Source organism: Anser anser (assembly GCF_964211835.1).
Source record: "Anser anser genome assembly, chromosome: 24".
NCBI lineage: Eukaryota > Metazoa > Chordata > Aves > Anseriformes > Anatidae > Anser > Anser anser.
Window position 1 is genome coordinate 2,009,396 of NC_139745.1, and position 20,824 is coordinate 2,030,219.

At 49.7% G+C, this 20,824-nt stretch overlaps 1 protein-coding gene across 6 annotated transcripts in view; it reads right to left on the minus strand.

Annotated features, from left to right (window-relative positions):
• Positions 1-20,824, minus strand: part of HIVEP3 (HIVEP zinc finger 3) — a 303,544-nt gene that overhangs the window by 245,893 nt on the left and 36,827 nt on the right. For 4 of the 6 annotated variants that reach the window (XM_083810197.1, XM_083810207.1, XM_083810205.1 and 1 more), the window contains exon 2: positions 13,201-13,309. The gene's annotated coding sequence lies outside the window, so the exon portion shown is untranslated. Of the gene's footprint in view, positions 1-13,200; positions 13,310-13,441; positions 13,720-20,824 lie in introns of those variants that run through there. The other 2 variants (XM_083810199.1, XM_083810209.1) reach the window with 1 other exon arrangement.

Here is a 20,824-nt window from a genome sequence, read left to right on the forward strand (position 1 = left end):
TGCAGCGGAAAAAAAAACCACAGCATCTGCAGGACAGCCCCGATCCTGCAAGGCTCCTGGCCTGAGGTCGATACCAGCTCTGGAAGTGCTGCCCGTCAGTGACAGTGACCTCTCTGTCCCAGTCTCATGCCGCAGCCTAAAGAGGAGACCCAGCCAGCCTCCTGCGGGACCTGGGATGCTCGCTCCCCAGTCGACTCCCTTCCAGGTTAAATGAGCAGGTAACGCTTCTCCCCCCCCGCCAACATCAAACGCAAATTGAGCGATTTTGCTCTTTGAAGTTATCAGCCATAATCTTCGAGTTTGTCCTTACGTCCAAGCGCTTTTAAAAATAATTTATATTAATTGTTCCCACTGCAATTTGGTTCACACCAGACTCCCTGCATAAAAAACTCCGCCTAAATTCCTGACATGCCCAAACCTTCCATTTATTCATGCCCACTCGCTCCTGTCTTCATCTCTGGCCCAGTAACACCGGGATTTGTCTGGCTCTGCTCATTCCCCATGGTCCAACACCAGTAAGGCCGGTCCCCTGCTTTCGACCCCGTCTTTGTCAGCCTTTCTGCTACACCGACCAAACGTTTGGCTTCAGAAGACGTGGTGAACCAGAAGACGCACCACGCACCTCCACGTAAGGATTAAAACAAGGTAACGGGCTTTGACACACGCTCATTTTCTCAGAGCTCACGTCTGCTGGAGTGGGTACCAGGGTTGTCACCGGGCCCCGCACATCACAGGCTCCGCAGCTCTGTTGCAGCATTAATGAGTTTATTTAGTTTAAAAAACAAAAACACATCTGTAGTCTGTCACACAGTCAATCGCGGGCACCCCAGAGAATTGGAGGGGTGCAGCAACTCGTGCTGGGACCTGGAGACACGTCACAGCAGATCCTCGTCCCCACAGGTAACAAGTACTTAGGAGATGGCACCAACCCATGCCAGGAGGGACTTCTCCAGGGGTGCGACGCACAGCGCCACTGCAGCACTAGCAGGCTTTGCAAAAGAGCCGCGTTTGGAGAGCAAACGGCCCTAGAGCAAAGCTGTCGGCGAGGGCAGGAAGGAAAGGAGGGGGGCGCACTGCCAGGACGCCTGGGCTGGGGGCACAGGGGCGATGGCAGCCCAGACCTCCCCCTACCGCTGCAGGACACCCTGCTGTGGCTCCTGGCACACAGCGTGCAAGTCCCCAGGCTTTACCAGGCAGGAAAAGGAGTTTGGGCTGATAGTGGAAGCGTTCTGCTGCCACGCTCACTGCTCTGCACAGATTTCTGTGGTCAGCAGCCCCACAGGTGCAAGCCCCGGCTCCGCACCTCGTGCGGTGCTTCCGAAGGTGCGCACGTGTGCGCTGCTCCGCGCGCCTCTGCGTGCACGCGTGGCACTTCGGGGCTTTCTAGGAAGCCTGGGAGAAACCCTGAGCTGCTGACTGCATCCCAAGTGAGCAAGGAGGAGGAATTTCAGCAAGCTGCTGAGAGCTGCAAAGGTTCATTAATCCTCAACCCAAACCAACCGACGCTACGAAGCCTCTGCTGCCACAGACGCCACCCGTTTTAGCACCCTATTCACCACTTCACCCCGTTAAATGACACAGCTGTTTTCTCTCCCAGCAAGCTCCAAGCTGCCTTCCCTACACACTGCTACACAAACGACACCGCTTATTTCCTCATCGGCAATAACTCACACGGCGCCCAGCCGCTCCGCGCGGGACAGATGCGGCACCCACCCCCGGCAGCTCTTCCCACCGCGCTGCAACCTGCAGGATGCCAACACTGGCCCCGAATCAGAAAAAACATCGAGGATGGTGATTAAATACCATGGTCTCCGGGATGGCAATTAAACGCACGCTTACAGGCAGGCACATGCTTCAACGCTGTCCTGGATGGCGATGCTCTCCGAAATCAGGGCCCTTTCCAAGGAAGATGCAGTTGCTGGGTGAATCAACGCCGACCTGTTTGTGCCGCTGCGGTCTGAGAGCAGGAGCAAACCGGGGAGAGCTGGAGAACCGGGGACAGCTCGGCCTCCACCAGGCAGCTGGGCTCGCTGCTAGGACCCCGCGTACCCCAAAATTACTCTCGGCATCCCATGAGGCCAGCACAGAAGCGAACAACGCTTGTGCCAAACCCAGTCCACCTGCGTTCATTCCCACTTTTGGGGTCCCACCCGGCAGGGCGATGGCCCCAAAGCAAAGCAGGGGACACGGAGGCTGCCAGGCGCGCTGGGGTGGCACACAGCAGCCGGGGGCGTTTCCATGAAATGCTCACAGCCGCTTCGCCACGGTTTATATTAAATCAATTTAATTCTCCCTTTAGCCAGAATTGGCAGTTATTCCCCACCCCGGCTGTGAATGACAGCGGAGGAGCCAGCAGTTTATTTCTGTTTTCTCACCGGGAGGTGACGATAGGAAAGGTGCAAGCCCCGGGTGTCCTGCAGCGTCCTGCAGAGCTCCCTGCCCTGCAGCCACCCGCACCCCAGGCCTGTTACACGCAGGGGGGGCTCCCTGCGGCTAGGGGGGGTGCCTGCCCCAGCAACTGGGAGAGGGGCTGGGAAACATCCAAGGGAGAAGAGGAGATCTCGCTCTTGTTTTTCTTTCAGTAAGCAGCTTCAGGAGCTGATGCTGTGAATGGCAGAGAACACGGGACGGGCAGCTCAGAGCAAGAGGCTGCCCTAGGGAGCAGCTGCTCTGGCTGCTTTGCTTCGAGCCTCCAGGCGGAGGTAAGCAGAGCCGAGAGCACTCGGGCGCTTGCAGCAAAGCAAGAGGGTTTTGTTGTATTTTTGTTTGTTTGTTTTTAAAGGTAAAAGTGTCTAAGCTAGGTAAAAAACAGTCCCTGCTCCAAGCTGTCACGGACGAGGAATCCACGTGGCTTCACGGTTTTTCCACCGGCTCCAGAACTAGCCCTTGCTCCTGCCCAAGCAGGAGGAAACCCAACAGCAACCTGCTCGCCCCATTTCACCCGGCCAGACACAGGCACTGGGGCCATGGGTGCAAAGATCCACGACACTGCCGTAAGCCTACAGAAGCAAACACAGTCCCCGTCAACAGGTTATAGATGGGGGGAAAAAAAAAAAAAAAAAGAAAAAATTAGATTTAAAAGGCTGCTCTGCTCTCCACCCTGATTCGGCAGCGGTTTACCCAGCTGCAGCCTGTTTACATTTCTAGCGAACTTCATCCTGAGCAACTTGGGCCAGATATTCTAAGAGAGGAAAGGAACTTTATTTATCGTGTACTAGAGAGCAGCACCCAGCGTGAGCTGCTCGAGCCAGGCTTGGAGTGAGATCTCCAGCACTGCATAACCCCCAGGAATTTCTGTAGGCCTTTAATGGTGTTTTCTTTTCTTTTTTTTTGGTAACTTACTTTAAAAAATAGGCGTTCTGTAAAATCCCAGAGTTTTCCATCAGATATTCTCATAGATACTGGGGTAGCAGTCAGGCTTCTTGCTTTAAGTATGAATGATACCATCCGCAAGAGAATCCAGAGCTTGGCAAGTTGAAAGAAAAAGCAGTTCACCTTCAAGCAAGCACTCACCAACTATTTCTATGAATAATAAATATATTAATTTATTATGTGAATAAATTGCAGGAGACCAGAACTTATTAGCAGCCGCACTGTGAATAACCTGCTAGCAATCTAACACTCGAGCCTGAAAGAAACAGCCATATCTAAAAATGAAACTGAAACTTTTTCTTAGTTTTCTAAAGCTTTTTACGAGTTAAAGCAGTTATAATACCTGTAAGTCCTAAAACACTGCCTCAGTGTCAGATCTGCATGCGTCTGCTTTAATTATACGGAGCAGAGATCAAAATTCAGATAATGCACATGGCAGAGCTCTTCAGGACAAGGCATGGACGTGCCAGGTTTGCTCCAGGTTAGTCTTTTCCATGAGCTGCCACGTTTTCATCTCTAATTTACTTGGGTCTGTTCCAATCCTACCGCTCTATACAGTGAGAACAGAGCTTTAGGTTAACGCTACCTTGCATGCATCGTCACGAAAACCCACGCGGTTTAACGCAAACTTCGCCACGGTGCCCACGGTAAAGATAAATTTCACTGAACGGCCAAAGCATCGAGGGTGCAAGTGGGATCTGAGCGACGTGCCAGCTCAAAGTGCTGAAATGAGCAGAAACGGCTCTGGCGTGCAGGCTGCAACCTCCCAGCCGAGCACGCAGCACGGGAGAAGTGCGTCAGCTCCTTCTCTTGGTTAAGGAGCCCGAGCAGAAAATTTCACCGACGATATCCTCCTCTGTCTCTAGTACTATTATTTTCATATTTTCTAGAAAAATAATTCCTGGCGACGCTGCTGCTTCACCTTTTGATTGGAGCAGAAAGGCTTCGGTGCCATTGTGCTCCAAGGGAAAGCAAACAACTCGGCCTTTCAGGGCTGGCTGGCGTGGGAGTGAAACTCCACCTCATTTAAATTATGAAAAACAAAAGCTAGAGCCCCCAGCTCTGAGCCTGAATTACTTATAATTTCCCCTTGCAAAGTGAAGGAAGTATTAGATCCTACATTAACACCATGAGGATGCTGTAGTACAAAGCCCGCAATAATTAGAGAATGTCCAAATTAACAAAAGTCGCAGTCTGGACTCATTCCTCCATTTATGTACGTTTTTAAAGGGGTTTAATTAAGCTACCACATCTTAAGATGGGATTTTCAAAGCTACATAAGCAAGTCATAAGAATCCAGGCTGCAAAGGGCAATTCAGGCCACCATGATTCTTTGAAAATCCTTAATTGGTGTAATAGAATTTATTTTTCTCCTGCAAATGAGATGTATATTTAGCCAAAATAACCTGGAACGGCATACAGAAATTACCGATGATCATAACCTGAGGGCAGAGTTAAGGTTACAGAGTCAGGATTTACTTATGTTCACTTGTCAACTCTTCAAATACCCCAAACGTAGACATCACAAGACAGAAAATCCAGGCGTCTTCCAGAGCCGTGGTTAGGCAGAGTCGCCGAAGGATGACCAACACACCCATGAAATCAAATCAAATAAACAACCAAATCTGAGACTGGCCAAATTCTTTCAGTAAAGCTTTAGATCTGTTTAAGGTATTTAAAATAATCTAAGTCTTTCTATTGGCACAAGCTGTTTAAAACGATCTAAGGCTTTAGATTGGTTTAAGCTGCTTATGTGGCTTTAAGGTTTTAGAAAGGTTTAGACTGCTAAAAACATTCCCCAAAAACAAGTGGGGTTATTTGCTGGAGCTAGTCATACCGCTTCACGGATCTGGTACAAATACAGAAATATACACACAGGAATAAAATTTTGTTTGCAACACTCCAAGTCAAAGTCAGTCGGTGCTAAGTCTACAAATACTGAGTTCACAGAAGATTTCTGTTGGCATAAGTTCGGGTTCTGGGAGCAGCACACCCTAGTTAAAGCACCGAGACCTCCGTCATCTTTAGGAGAAAAAATGTTCCATAGGAAATTTCATGAAACTTAAGGCAACAATTCCTCCCTGTTAAGAAAAAGCAAAGAACGTGACAGCATGTAAACCCTATAAACTCGGCTGGCCTCTCCCTCTTTCCAATACTCTGATTCCCACCTCTGTACCAACGTTAGTGCCCCTTGCCACACTTTTCTTAGGATTACAGCCACTGCAGGTCTGTTTGGGGGTATGAAATCCAAGGTGCCCATGGGGTGCTCAGTGACAAGACCCCATTTGCCACGCAGGTCCTTACCTCGAGCAATCCCTCTGGACTGCAATGGGTGCTGGAACCCGTGCAGCCAGCGGAGCTCTTCCAGGAGGCCAGGACAGATCCCACTCCCCTCTCCTGGGTCTTTGCAAATAGACTCAGAACAACCCTAAAGCCCCCCAGCCTCTGAGATCAGGAGCCCAGAGCAGAGCCCCAGCTCCTGGAGCTCAGCCGCAAGGACGGAGTCACCGCCTGTCCCCCGGGGAGCTTCGATTTCCTTCCCGAAACACTGCCTGGAAAATCAGGGCAATGCTCCTGCTTGAGGGCACACCTTTCATAAACAGTTGCAAAGCCAGACCTGGCCTCCTTCAGCCACTCAGATGTTATCTTTCCAATTTTCAGTTTCCCTTTCTGCCCCGCAGAGGGGACAGTCCCATCCCTCTGTACCATCTAGACGCACAAAACGCAGTCACATTGGGACAAAGAGCCTCTTTTTTTTTTTTAAAGCCACTTGAGCGCAGGCACTGCGGTACACAGCCACCCCCTGCTCTCATTTACACAAACATAAAGGCAGAGCATCTGGCCGTGTGTCAAAAGTCTTTAATTACACGATCAAGCTTATCTTAGATATCTATTTATTGAAAGTTGTAAATAACACAAGATTGCGTTCTATCTGATAACCACCGCTCACACAAAGGGAAGTTAAGATTACTTGTTCAACCTAATACTTATTTATTCCTTTTTTTTTTTGATTGCTTAACTTTGCAACCTTCATGCAATATCAATGCGAGTATCCTCCCCACGTGCCCCCTTTGCCGATCACTGTTGAGTACCGGGTTCATTTTATGGTTATTCAGCCAAGCAGAACTAAATAAGATTTTTCATAATCAAGTTATTCATCCCAATATGCATTTTTGGTCTGGGACTACACTACTTTGGACCCCAAGCAGCTTTTGCAATGGCAAACTCTGAGCAAAAATGACTAAGAAACATATAAATGCTGACAAAAATAGCAACAGAAACCTATCCTACAGCTTCCTTCGGCAGCCGTCTGTCTGAGGACCATCCTGTGATGTGCAAAATCTTCGCAAGCAATAGCACCACACCAGGACACAGTGCTGGGAGGTGCAAGGCAGCACCAGAACCAATGGGCAGATTTACCCAGGGGGTAAATCACCCCAGAGCCCCCCGATATTTCAATGGCAAGAGGAACAGAGGTCCTGACAGCCGCAGGTACAAAAATCAGAACCTTTGCTTAGCTTTTATCATAACTTGTCTCATTCCTGTATTCATTAATAAGCTATATTTCTTGAAAATTAAGTGTTTGGGGGATTTAGCTACCTTCCTGGTACTCCCCATGCAAGTTTGTTTTGCAGAACTCTTTCTAGGTCTGCTGCTATTTACATTACCAGCGTTTGGGAGCATCGGTCCCCCCCGGTTGACAAAGCTGTTCCCATTGGAGCATGGAAATACAAACGGTACCAGTAAGAGGTGAAGCGAGGACAGAGCTTTTCTCTGCATTACCCCCATGTACACAGCCCATCCCTGCAAAATAAACTTTTTGCACAATTCATGGAAGGGCATCTCCTTTGTTTTTGTAACCTACTCTGTATTACAAAGCACCCTGGAATCTCCCAAGACCAGGATCCCACAAAGGGACCGGGATCTGGACACAGACAGCAAGAGCCTCAGCCCTTCCGTAAGGGGCCATAACATGCAGACAGACATTATCCCATTTACTGGTGCAAGACAAAGGTACAGAAAGAAAGAAGAGTGGCTGGAAGTCATGCCAGGGGGCTCACACCAGGGCGACTAATACTAACCCTAGCTCTGACCCAGCCACCCGTACCACTGCCCTTTGCATTTTCCCAGTATCCATCCCCAAACAGCTCTACCCTCACACAGGTGGGGCAGCTCCCCAGGCAGCAGCAAAATGTTTTTGCTTTGCAGCGTGATGCATTTCTGTAAAAACCCCAATTGCTTGCCTTAATCTGCCTGTAGTGCAGGGAAACCACAAGGGAGCTGGGGAAACATCAGCGCAAGCATCCCCACCGCTGGCGGCAGCGCTCGGCCCCTGGGGAGGGCACACACGTGTGCCTGGCTTTGTGGACGTGCAAGGGCAACGAGGAGGAGGAAGAACTTCATACAGCATGCAAATGAGGAGCACAGCTTACAACGGGACTTTTGCTTCCATGCCACTCCAGTGCCATGGCTTCACAAGGAAACAAAAAATCCCATTAATTCTTATTGCACAGCATAACAGAGTAAACACATTTTCTGCCCCTACAGGAAAGCACGCCCTCACTCACATCACCGAAGTACACATCCAGCACTCCTAAAAGCAACTCGCTCGTTACAAACACACCTTCCATCTGTGACCCTATTTATCTATTTAAGGTCTGCCAGCGGTGCGCCTGTGCACCCTGCGAGCCGCACGCCCCATCCGGATCCGGCCCCAGAGCAGTTTTCACTCACCCCCTGCAGCGGGTGCTCTTGCTGCCCTTCTCGTGGCACCGCACCGCCTCTCGTTCGAGGCAGGAAGCCACCCTAAATATTTTCCTTCAGCCTTCCAGGCGCGCGCAGCACCTCTCCTGCCTTTGCTAGGCAGCACGCTTTTTTCCACCGTACATCATTACTGCCTGACGAGTTCGAGTTATAACCAAATGCAACTATCAGAAGTTGCCCACGCTTACTGGAGACGTCCCAGCCGTGCCGGGTCGCACGCTGTATTCATTTCTAGCAAATGCAGAGAAGAGTTTTCTGGAGAAACCTGGCTCTTGTACAGCCATTAAAAACAAAAACAGCCTGGTTGGCTCGATAATTTTCTCTCCCCCATAAAAATTCACTACGCTGCCAGGACCAAAAATAAATTAATAAATCCAGGTGAAAATATGAGTTCTAAGCAACCAAAGCCAGGATGTCAGCACGGGAACCCACCTGCAGCATTCAGGACTGCGGTCCTGTCTGTGACAGCCAGCACGGGATCAGGCAGAGTCCCCAGGGAGAGCGATGAGGGCTAATGAGTGTGGTTTGGGCAACTAAATCTTATGGGCGAATGGGAAGTGGCTTGTGAGGGTTGCACATGGCTTGGAAATGGAGGGTGTAGGACAGGGCTCTGTCCTTCCACACAGGAGCATTTATTTAGAAGACCACAGGAGCTCCAACCGCACCTCCTTACCAGTTTTTCCTTTGCTTATTTCAAACCTTCTAGACCTTTTGATTTCAAATTCATCATTCAGCAGGAATGCCCGCCGGGGTACATAAAATATGCTTCAACTCAAAAGGCACCTAAAAAAAAGGGGTGGTGGTGGGGGGAGTTAAAAGTTTTGTTTATAGCGGAGGTGTGTTTTGAAGGACTCTGAGATCATCCCTGACATCATTACACGCAGCGCTCGCCTTTCTCGTTCGCACTTTAACAGAATGATAAATTCTGCGGTGACTTATTTTCAGCAGATTACTAGTTACATCAGGGTTTACTCACTCCTTTTTACTGGCAGCCCCCAAACGGGGGCCATGAGTCAGCAGCAGCCCTGGGCCCTTCCTCCAGGGATGTGGGAGACGGCCCAGCCACCCGCGCTTGTCTCCCCAGCCAGATTTTATCGACCAAGCTCCTTTAGAAGATGCCCGTGCATCCCCCATCCGGAGCTGCCACAATGCCGAGATGGCACTTGGGAGGGGAAGCGAGCGGGGGGCGGTCTTTCCGTCACGTTTCTGTCTCAGCTGTAAAACATCTGGGGCGTCTGCGAGGGTGCTCGACGCATCCAAAGTCCCGCGGGATTCCCACGCAGGGGGCGGCGGGGCTGTGGGATCATCCAGCTGCAGGGTGAGGAAGGCTCATCCGCCAGGACCATTGGGGTCGGGGTCATTAGGGCGTCCTGGGCCACAGCGAGACATCCAGCCCCAGCAGGAGCCGTCCCAGCAGCTCTTTCTGGGGCTCCCCCTCCCTCTGCTCTCGGGGGACACCAGCAGCATCCCGCATCCCTCGGCTACGAGGGCTTTCACACGCGGCTCGCCGAGCCCCCGAGCTGGCCACAGCACACGCGGTTATTCAAGATTTGGGTAACAGCAACCGGTCGCCGCATTCACCTCCCGACAGCCCAGACCCCACCGCAACCCCAGGAGCCAGGGCTGCTCCTGCTGCTCGCAGCATCATCTGCGCAAACCGCATCGAACCACGTGGAGTGTCTGTACAGCGAGAGACACGTTCCCCCCCCGCCGCCCCGTGCATTTTCCTCTGGCACCAGTGCCTGCCCAGCAAACACTCATCTGAAAAAACAAAAGCGAGCGAGCGCTGCTGGCTGCAGTCGGAGCTTAGAGTCACAACTTATTACTTGTATTTTCAGTCTGCCAGGGACCCACGCTGAGATCTTGGCCAAATGACTCCCCGCTCCCCCCCCCCTCCCCGTTTCCCACACAGCAGAGAAAGTAAGACACGGAAAGGTTAAATGGGAACAAAAAAAGGCCACGCTGCTTTCCCCCCCCCCCCCCCACCTCAGTTCACCACTGAGATCAGAGTCGAGCGAATCCATGACTTACATAGCTGGTACATTTCCGTTCTTGAAATAAAAGCCTCCAAGCTTTTTAAAGAACTAAAAGAGATCGGGGCTATGAGTTGTGCCACCCCTTTTGCAGCGAGACCAGTAATACAGCTAAACACGGATAAGCACCGACCCGCCCTCAACCTGATGGCCCTCAGATAACGACGTGCACCTTTAAGCCATCAAGCAGATCAGCGTGCTGGGATGTACAGATCCTTGGTGCATCCATCCTAACCGGCATCATACGTCTGCCTCAGCCGAGCCAGCTGCAGATATTTAACTTTACATGGAGAAAGGAGATTTCTTTTAGCCACAAACAAGCCTAGCGCGGTTTGCGCTCCTACCAGCGCAAGGCAGCGGGGCTCTCTCCCAGCTGGTCCAACTGAAGATGCTGGGTTTAGGTCAGCATTGGGTTACTGCTCCCCTGGCACCTTCCTTACCGGTTAGTTCCACGTCATGAACAGAGATCGCTGAGATTTTTGGTAATTGCTGAGCCAGCCCAGGGCCGGTTGGAAATCCAGAACTAAAGCGTACCCAAGGAGCCCTCGAGGGGTCCGTGAGGCCCACCCACAGCTATCGGCAGCAATATCCCCATCGCACAACTCGACTGAACAGGCCAGCCACGTTTTCCAGAAATGAACCAAGACGCTGGAAAACCCATTTGCAAGCCACAGCCTTCCACGTCACGTACATTTACAGAAGTTTTACAACTATTTCCAACAAAATAATTAACAGCTTCCTTTGTGAGCACGATACTAGCGGGTGACCGGGGCTCCGCGGGGAGTGACAGTCTCTGCCCTTGAGTTTCACTTCCCCTTCTTGGGAGGTGATGAAAGAATACAAGGCGGATTGACGCAGGGCCGCCAGCTCCCACCGGTCCCAAGGTACTACAGAGACTCCCTAAAAGAGCAGCTCCACGTGGTGCTCAGCTGCAGCCAGATCTGCAGAGGAGCACGCTGGCTCTTTGCAGCAGGAGACCAAATCCGCTGCGTCCTGCTAACGCTGCTGGGAGGGAGGGTTGGGCAATGCAACGCACGAAGGCTTTTTGTGGCCCCAGAGCAGGAGCTGGTGCCCGACACCGCGATGAGGCAATGTTTGGAGATGATTTAGTAGGAAAGAAGCCACCTCCCCTTCCTCCCCCTCCTGAGTCCCCTGCCTGTTTGGGCTTTTTCTCAGGAGCCTTCTCATCCAAACCATTTCCCACCAGCGCTGATGACCACTGCCAACCTCAGCAAGCTCGGGGCCGGAGACCAGCAGCGCTCTCCTGCATGGCACCACCCCGCAGAAAACCCACAAAGCAAGCAGGCTAGCCAAGGGGAAGAAATAAAGACCAACCCCCCTGTGTTTCATTGCAGCTGGGAGGAATTGCATCCACTTGATTAGAAACAAATCTCCAAAAAGAAGAAAAAAAAACTAGCGCAGCATTGGGTTCGTCGGTATAGCACCAAAACTGGCAAGAGATGAGCATCGCTGGCTCGGCACAAGGGAGCATGAGATCTGGGGGATTAAATACCTGCTTCCCTCTCACTGGATTTGCCATTTCTGGATGCCCGGGAGGATGAGGCAGGCAGGGAGATGCTCACAGCGGGGCATCAGACAAAACCCCAGGGACAGGGGCCTTTCTGCCACCTCTGCCTGTCCTCGTGAGCAAATACAGCCAAAAACCAGGCTTAGAGGAGTATTTCCTTACCACTGGGTCAAAAGCATATTTTAATCATATTTAAAATCATATTCTTCTGCCTGCGCCCCACATCAAACTCAAATTAAAAATATTTGCCTTTAGAAGAAGGGAGGAGGGGGAGAGCAGACTGCATATTCAGGTTTGATTACTTTATATCTGTCAGGTTAAATATTCACAAGTTCTCTTTCTAGGAAGCCTCAAGGGGTTGTTTATATAAAATAAGTATTTTATTTCATGTGCTGCCCACTCTCAGTTTGCACAATTAATCAGGGGTAAACTTTTTGCAGACCCTTTCCTTAACAGCCAAGCAAAAAAAAAAAAACAACAACAACAAAAAACTGCAAATAATCTTGCACACAGACATAATAGAAATACCTTGCTCACAAACACACTTAAATACACCGAGATATAAACACAAACTTCCAGACAAAGGCCTGATTTCTGCCCTCGGAGGTTCACAGGGCTGGATGATCCCAGCGCGGGCAGGATTTGGCCACCGGAGAGGCCACTGCAGTCCCTGCTGCAAGCCCCAGCTTGCAGCTGGGGGAAGCCACAGCAGAAAACCCGGAGCCTGAGCGAGAACCAGAGCCAGGTCCAGCACAGGGCTGCTGCGGCCGGGGGAAAAACTCCAGCTGCCAGCAAAGGACAAACCTCTGAGGAGAACATCCCAGCGCTGCCCGGATGCCACCACCAAGCGCACGCAAATAAAATTAAGCAGAGGGAAAAGAGAAAGGCTTTGTGCAGGCAGGAAGGTATTCGGGGATATGTTAACATAGGGGTCGCAATATTAAAAAAATAAATAAAAATGTACGTATATATGCTGTAGCATCAGGTAACGGTGGCTTGGCTATACGTGGGCGATAGGAAGGGGAGCAGGGCCACCCAGCATCGCCCTGGGAGGACGGGGCTCCCCACGGAGCAGCCCCACGCCGGACCTGCACGGCGCGAGAAATACCGACAACCCACGCACACCGGGAGAAAATGAAGTTGCTGTCAACGGACGATAAATTCATGCGACAGGGAGGGCGAAGGAAGCCGGAGCGGGCGGCGGAGTCGCGGCGAGGACAGGGTTACGGGGCGGCTGCGCGCCCGTGACACCGCTGAGGTTACCTCGGCTGGGGAGCTCGCCCATCGCCTGCCCAGTGGCCAAATCCGGCACCCGGGGACGTACACACACACACACACACGCATCGTATGTATATATATATATACACACGCAGCAGCAACCTGACACCTTTCGGGGGGAAGCAGAGGCAAAATGGAATCTGGCTCGTGCACCCGCAGTACGGGGGGGGACTGGACCATCTGCAAACGCGCACGCAACGAACAAAAAATCACCCCAGTGCCTACCTTCGGTGGGTGCCGGCAGCGGATCCGGGGCTGGCTGGGGTCGGGGGCTGTTCCCGTCTTTATGAAATGTTCGGCTCAGCCGGTGCTATTTGCATTCTTTCATTAGCACCTGTTTCAAGTGAGGAAGGAGAAAGCTCATTATGAGATCAGCTTCCTTTCAAAATAAATTATTAAAAATATAGAGAGATGCACGCTGCCAAATAATAATAACGCTAATAAAAAAAAAAAAAAACACATGTACATTAAAGCCCCAAAGTAGGCAGTTTAATAATGGGAGATCTTGCAGGTTGTGAGCATGCTCCAGCCGGAACAAATCCTTCCTCTGTTATTCCTCTGAATAAAAATAAACCACGCTCGAGAAACCCAAACGGAAGCTTCCTCCTAGAATCCCTGCTGCTGAAAAATATGTAATAAATTCAGCCCGAAGACGCAGACTCTAATCAGCAGCTGTTTTCTGGATCCAAAGCCAGCCAAAGCCTCTCTTGTCTTTTCCCACTATGAGTCTGGGCCTTTTTGAAAAGGGTTTTAACCTTTTAAAGATACAGTGCACCAATTATCACTTCTGGAGGACCGTCACCCGCAGCACAAATAAATTAATAAAGCGGCAGCAGTGGCACAGTTGGAGCAAGGGGGAGATGTGGTTTGCATTAGCAGCCCTTCTACGTTAATATTATTATAGATTTTTTTTAATAGGATTCCCCCCCCCCCTCCTCCTCTGGGGGGAATAATAATAAACAGAGAACTTGCCACTCGGCTCTTGGATAAATGCACAGTCATTATAAAAATGAACAGCTGCTGGATGCGATTCAGGGAGCTGCATGGCCGCTCCTGATCAGGGCTGAATTGGTTTCCACTGATTTGGGGTATTAACAGTTTCGGTCCCGGGCGGCGGTGTGCGAGGGTTAATGGCACGCAGCGAGCGGCTCTGGTAAGTGCTTCCCATCAAACTGAGGCTCGGGCTGCAAAGTTTTAGCTGAGCAGCCCTGGCACGGCAAGAAAGCGTTCTGCAAGAGGTGGGATTTCGGTTTTAGCAAAGCAACCCCCCCCCACACCCCCCAACCCCCCCATTAATTTAAAGCCAGGACCCAGGCACAGCTCCCGGGGGACAGCACGGAGCCAGCTGGGGCTCCGGGGGGGGCAGATCCCCCCTAAGCAGCAGGGCCCCAGGCCTGGCACCCCTGGGGGTGTCCCCTGGGGCCACCAGCACCCAGCCCACCTGGGTGCCAGCCTCATTATCCTGGTCAGGGAGCAGCGAGCAAGGGGCCATCCCCGGGTGCTGCTCAGTGGCCAGCCCTCTGCGCAGCCCCCGGGGCATGCGAACCATGGGAGCGAGCAGTCCTCCCTCCTTCCCCCCCTCCTCTTCCACTCCTCCTCTTCAGCAGAAAATCATCATATTTCATGTGTCGCTGCTCCAGCCTCGCCAATTGGCTGGGCACCCGCAGGCGGAAATGTCAGGAGCAGCCCAGCATCGGTGCCGCCCGCAGCCACCCGCTCCCCCCGGGTCCCCCTGCAAACCGCAGCCTGGGGGGCACAGGGCTGCCTCTCAAATCGGAGAAAAAAGAGGTTTTTAAAACCTTTTGGCTCCGCTCCAGAGGGATGCAGGCTGCCAGCAACTCGACCTTGACCTGCACACTGGCAAGGAGCATTTTCCAGATGACGACGACCCAGCCCAGCGGCTCCTCACTGGGCTGCACCCAGCAGTGGTCGTGCCACCGGTACTGAAGCTGTCCGGAGGGATGACACCTGGCAAGCGGATTTTTATTTTTCCACCAGTTTCCACATTTGATGTGTGTTGTTTTTTTTTTTTTTACAGCTTGCACTCACTTCCTAGACCTTTCAGAACCACGCAAATCAGCATGGTTCTTTATTTTATTCGCTGGAGGAGGTGGGACTTTGAAACGTCCAGGCTGAAGCTACCCAACGTACAGCAAGGGCTGAAGCAGGGAGGCAGCCCAAAGCTTCTCATCTTCTGGTTGATCTCAGAGCAGGGGAAAAAAAAAAATCAGTCTTTGGGAGACGAGGCAATGGAGTACAAGAAGCAAATGAATCCTTGTGAAAACTGGCATCTACCTCCCCTGCAAACAGCATCCAGAAACTGAAGGGGGACGCAATCGAGGACACTGGAAAGCCTTCTGCTAAGGAGCAGCTGAGCCACACTTTCATGCTGGCCTCTGTAGCACCATGGGAGCGTAAAAAACAGGGGAAATATGACAGGCAGAAAGCTAACTTATTTTGCTGCTTAAAAAAAATGCATTATCACAAAAAAATAAAGACGATTTGAGTGTGGCATTTATGGCACAAAACAGCTTATGAAACCCACAGCTCTCTACTGATCATGAAGAAGTGAACAAGTGATATAGTGGAAGAGTGAAAACCAAAGCTTCCTCATCTGGCCCTCCCAGGTGGAGCCCGAAGGCCGGGCCCAGGCCCAGCGGGCAGCTCCAGGCCGGGGCAGCCACCACCAGCGGCCTGCGCCGGCCGCCACCTCCCCGTGGCGAGTGCTTTGGCACGGCAGAGACTCATCACCACTGTGTGTCACTGTAGGCATTGAAACAAGTGCAGCAAGAGGGAAGAAAGCAAGATAATCAGGCCATTAAGCCAAAGACCACTGTCAGAGTCCACAGAGACACAGCTCTTCATGTTTTTCTTCCCTTTCACGATTTCGACAAGAAGGCATTTTGTCACGTCTGCTAGCCTGGGCCATACGTGCGAGATGGGCCAAGACTCTCATGGCAGCAGACTGCTCCGTAAAAGAGTACCTGAGTGAATTAATTCGGTTATCAGAGTGGTGTCACCACGTTGGCACCGTGCTCCACCAAGGCCACCACCCTGACGAGGGCCCAGCTCTCCACATACCACCACGCTCCACCGCAGAGACCTTGAGAAGTGACTCGTCTGCTCGGGCCTCATTTTCCACACCCACAAGTCACATGTGAAAATAGCTGCGCTAAGAAAGTTCACTGAAGTGTCAAGTTGACATTTGAACTCCTAAACAACTGATAGCAAAACCAGAGCAGCCGTCACCTCCAAACACAGTGCCCAGCAGTCAGTATTCAAAAGTAGGTAGGAGTAAATAGCCCAAGCCCCTGAGAACAGGTCACCACACTGCCCAGGGCAAAAGCCTGTTTGAACAAGAGATCTATTAATTATTTATTTATTTTTAAGGAAAATACACAGTCAGCTTAAAAACTGCAGTGGCTATACACCTCCACTGCTAATTTTGAGCCTCTACATCAGCCTGCATTTGCCTGGCTTCAGCTCTCAGTTTTGGAGACCTGGCCATTCTTAAGTGTGCTAAACAAGGAAGGCACAGAGTTGTGTTATTATTCCTCATGAAGTTTCAATAAAAAGCTTCAAAACAGAGCAGAAGATAGAAGAGACGACCTGTTACCAGCTTTGCTCTTACGGGCCATTACCATGCTGCTGTTGTCTCCGTAAGGGGAGGTTAAGCTTCTCTATACAAGCTCTTCAGCTTTGATGCACATTCCTCCTTTATTTTTACTCAAGCTTCTCTCTGACTCCACATGATTTTTAAAAGATCCTTCCAGAAAACCAGATACTAGAAGGCAACACAGAAGTTGCAGCAACAGCACCAGGAGAGCACAACAACCTGATCCCCCTCCCCAGACACAGGACTCAAAAATCATCCTGAAATCAATTACTTAATGAGGTTTTAATCCTTTTCATGTGTGCCATGTTGAGTTTACATCATCCTTTCTTACAGAAAACAGCATGCATACAGCATGCAAGTGTATTGTACCAATTACCTTCACACTGTTAGCCTTATTTATATTTTATTTTTAAAACAGTGATACAAATTCAGCTTTCCTCCACTATCCTGGAACTTTCCGAGCAAGTTCAAAAATCGGTATTAATCAACATTAATGGCAGGGAGAACTTCCTGAATAGCAATGAGAAGACTTGCATCGCAAGTCATCTGTGTCTTCATGCACTAAGCAGGCAGAAACAGGTCTGAAACCTGGGAGACCCCATCCCCAGTGGGTGCTCCCTACGCAGCGATGCACACCCTCATTGGAGGCGACACGCTCCCCAAAAGCTGAGCTATTAAGTTCTGCAGGGCTTGTTAGCGGGGCTCCATGCTGCACCCAGTCTTGCTAGGAACTTGCAGGACTGCCCAGTCTCCTCGCTGCATGGCCAGCAAGGGCTGTGCTGGTTGCAGGCAGGGGATGGAAGGGGGGGGGGAGTGGTGGGATAGGACCAAAAAAAGAAAAGAAAACAAGAAGCAAAGCTGTTAGTTCTTGGGTATTTTTAGGCAGGACTTGCTGCTAACACATCCAACTACTGGTGTTATTTGAGAGGTCAAAGAAACACACCATATTTCTATCCTCCTCCTTTTTCCTCCTATGAAAATAACAGAAAAATTTAATACAGTTAATAATAATTCTTCTAAACTAGTTGATATTTCCTCGTCGATGCTTTTGTAAACACTAAGATGCTTTAACCCTGAGTAGGTGGGGATCAACACAGGCACAGGGAGCAGCTTGGTTAGAGCTTGTCCCAAACCCCACTGGGATTATTTGAAGGAGGAAATATTCCCCCATACACTGCACAGGATACATCCCTAATGCTGCATACACATTGTGCACAGTACAGCGTGCATTGCTTAGCAGGTGAGGTTGAGCTCTATTCATGGGAATTCAGTTCAGCACTTTGGTTCTGACATTAAATAGGCATTCTCTTGTGAAAAATGACTAAGGAGCATGTGAAACTCCATAGTTTTTGCCTTAAAGGTATATATCAAGCCTCTTCAACTGCAGGCATAAAGTTGTATTTCCTTTTAATTACTAGCTTCACTAATGCTCTTGGGATCCAAAAGGCAAGGTATGGTGGCTGTTTTTGCTGTTTTAATTCTTACACTTTTTAATAAGCAATAAAAATAGATTCAAAACAGGGTTTTGATTTCAAGTCCTCTGCAGCCACTGCCTTCCTGGGACCTAACAGAGCAAAACAATAAATTCCTGGTGCCACTACAGAACACATTGCATTTGGATTGTACTGTGGTTTAGGTAGATGCAGAAGATAACAGCACGTAGCAGGAGAAAGGATGAGTTGTAACCAGGGGAACAGACCACAAGGCTGTGAGTGCCATCAGAGCCCTGAGTGTTTGTGCTTTAACCAAGCCAGGGGGGTTGGTTAAACCCACATTGCTCGCTGCAGCCGGGGATTTGGCACAACAGCACAGTATGGAGCAGTGCAGGATGGAGAAGATATGGAGGACCACTTCTTGCTGTTCACAGCTGGCTTTTTGTCTTGCAGAATTGCTGCTTGCAGGATAACGCAGCAGCCTGGTCCTCTGACGAACAGTGCCATCAACTCCTTCTTGAAACTTTTTGAAAAATAAAAAAGCAATCCAATTAAACAAAAATGAGAGCCTGTAGCAAAAGTGTCTATGGAGTTTGGGTAGGGTGGGCAACTGTCTCCATTTCCCCATCACTGCCCCACAGAAGGGCTGAGGTTTGTCCCCAAGGGGCTGAATCCCACCGTGGAGGTGGAGGGTCCCAATCCACCTCTGGGGCTTATGGAAACCACTGGTGCAAGGGGACATGGCTATGACAACCAGAGGTAACATCACCTGCCCAGGACTCTGAATGGGTGTCTCAGGGATGGTCATGAGCCTATTATCAGCCTCTGTTTATAACGGAAATGATTTGTGTGGCTGGTTTGGTTTGGTTTTGGAGGGGGGAGGTTGGATTTTCCCCTTTGGAAGGGTGGTAATTCCCTGCTACAACAAAATTTATGCACGCATTTGAGAGTATGCATACATTTGCCTTGGATTCCCATTACATCATCTGTCCTCATTTTAGAATATAAATCTCTAAATATGCATACCTGTCTGTATGCCCAGAATGAGCACATAATAGCTATGACTGATTAAACAACAGAAGTCTGCAAATCTTTGGATTATTACTTCTAGCTAGTTCTGTGATCTGAAATTGCCATCCGATACCAAATGACGTGTGAATCCCAAAAGATTCAAGTTTCAGATTAGAGATCTGGTTGATATTCAAGGAGAGTTTTTCCTCTCAAGTTTTCACTGAGCTTCACAACCTAATACTCCCCAGATCAGACAAGTTTTTTCTCAACTAAGCAACTGGTATAAAAAATCTACCATCACGTCATGAAGAATACAAAAGAACAGAAAAGACAGCCATAAAAGCTCATGAGCGAATAGTCTTGTTCTCGTGTTTTTGTTTTGGTCACTAAACAGCAATATCTCACCTCAGCATCCATCAGCCAAAGTGACACAGGGATATGTGCATGACCTCCCCACCAGTACCCACAAAATTTCTCCTTTCTGCTGCCTCACTACTGACTGGGATGCTTCTCAGGGCACCTGCTGGGGCTTTTTAATGTCCCAATGGCACAAGAGGCTTCAATGATCTCAACTGTCAGGAGTAGAGGGATGAGGGGAACGAGCTTCTTCAGAAGAAATAATTTTGTCTAAGTATGGCACTCCAGTGAAATTTGAAGTTTGATGAATCACATCATCGTTCAACTTCACTTCTAGCCTGAATTGCATTAGAAGGGTCTGTAAGAGTAGCTAAGTAGTAAGATGGGTTTTGCTTATTATTGTGGTTCTCCCCCCCCACTCCCCCTCCATTTAAATCATTCCTTGTTCTCGTCAAACAGAGAACATTATCAAATTCCTCTACAACATGTACAGGATTGTATGTTATCCCCCTGCAAAGATCCATATTAAACCAACCACAGACAATAACCTCATCCCATTCAGTACAGGAAGCATCATAATCTGCCATGCATTAAAGGTCTAAAAAAACCCTGCCTAATGTTAGAAGAGTCTCAAGCTGTTAAGCCACTACTTAACTACGGTAATTCACCATGAAGTCTCTCCCATGGCACAGCTAGGGACTTGTTTTCACTTTCTAATAATGAACACGTGTCTCAGGCATTTAATGAGTTCCCGAAATAAGTGAACCAAAAGGCAAAATCCAAGAGATTTCGGTGCCCAGAGAGATAAAAAAAAATCATAATTAAAATAGTGAACGGGCAGAAGAATAAAACAAAGGCTGGGGGTGGTGATAAAATCATTTAGGTGGAATAGGGAGCGTATTGCTTTCCTGTCCCAAGGGGGTTTTGAGCATGACAGAAGGCAGCTGCCCTTGCGGTACATACCTGGGGGTCTACAACCCTCCCCCCGCTTAATGTCTTGTATCTTCAGGAATACCAGTCCCTCATCGGGGATCCAACACAACAATGATTAAAAAAATGCAAAAACATTGTGCACTTGGGTAGCATTTTCCCCCAAGGATATCAAAACACTGCAGATGTTAATGATACCTTGCTGGTATATCACAGAATCATCTGTTCAAAGATATGCAGAGAGGGACAGAGAGGATACGTGGTGGGGAGAGCTGTATTTTGAGCTAGCAGGGAAAGCCGGTGGGTTTTGACTATGAGCTCTGCTACAGGGACTGGGCTGGACAGCCCAGGGTCTCGGTTGGATCTGGAGTTACATTATCACAGACCTGTCACCCAGGTGGATTAACTTTTAAAAATTCTGGAAGTGTTTGGCCTTTCTGTCGTTTTAGTTCTTTTAATTATCATTATTTTAGATGCCAGCAGGAGCATGTTTATATTCTGT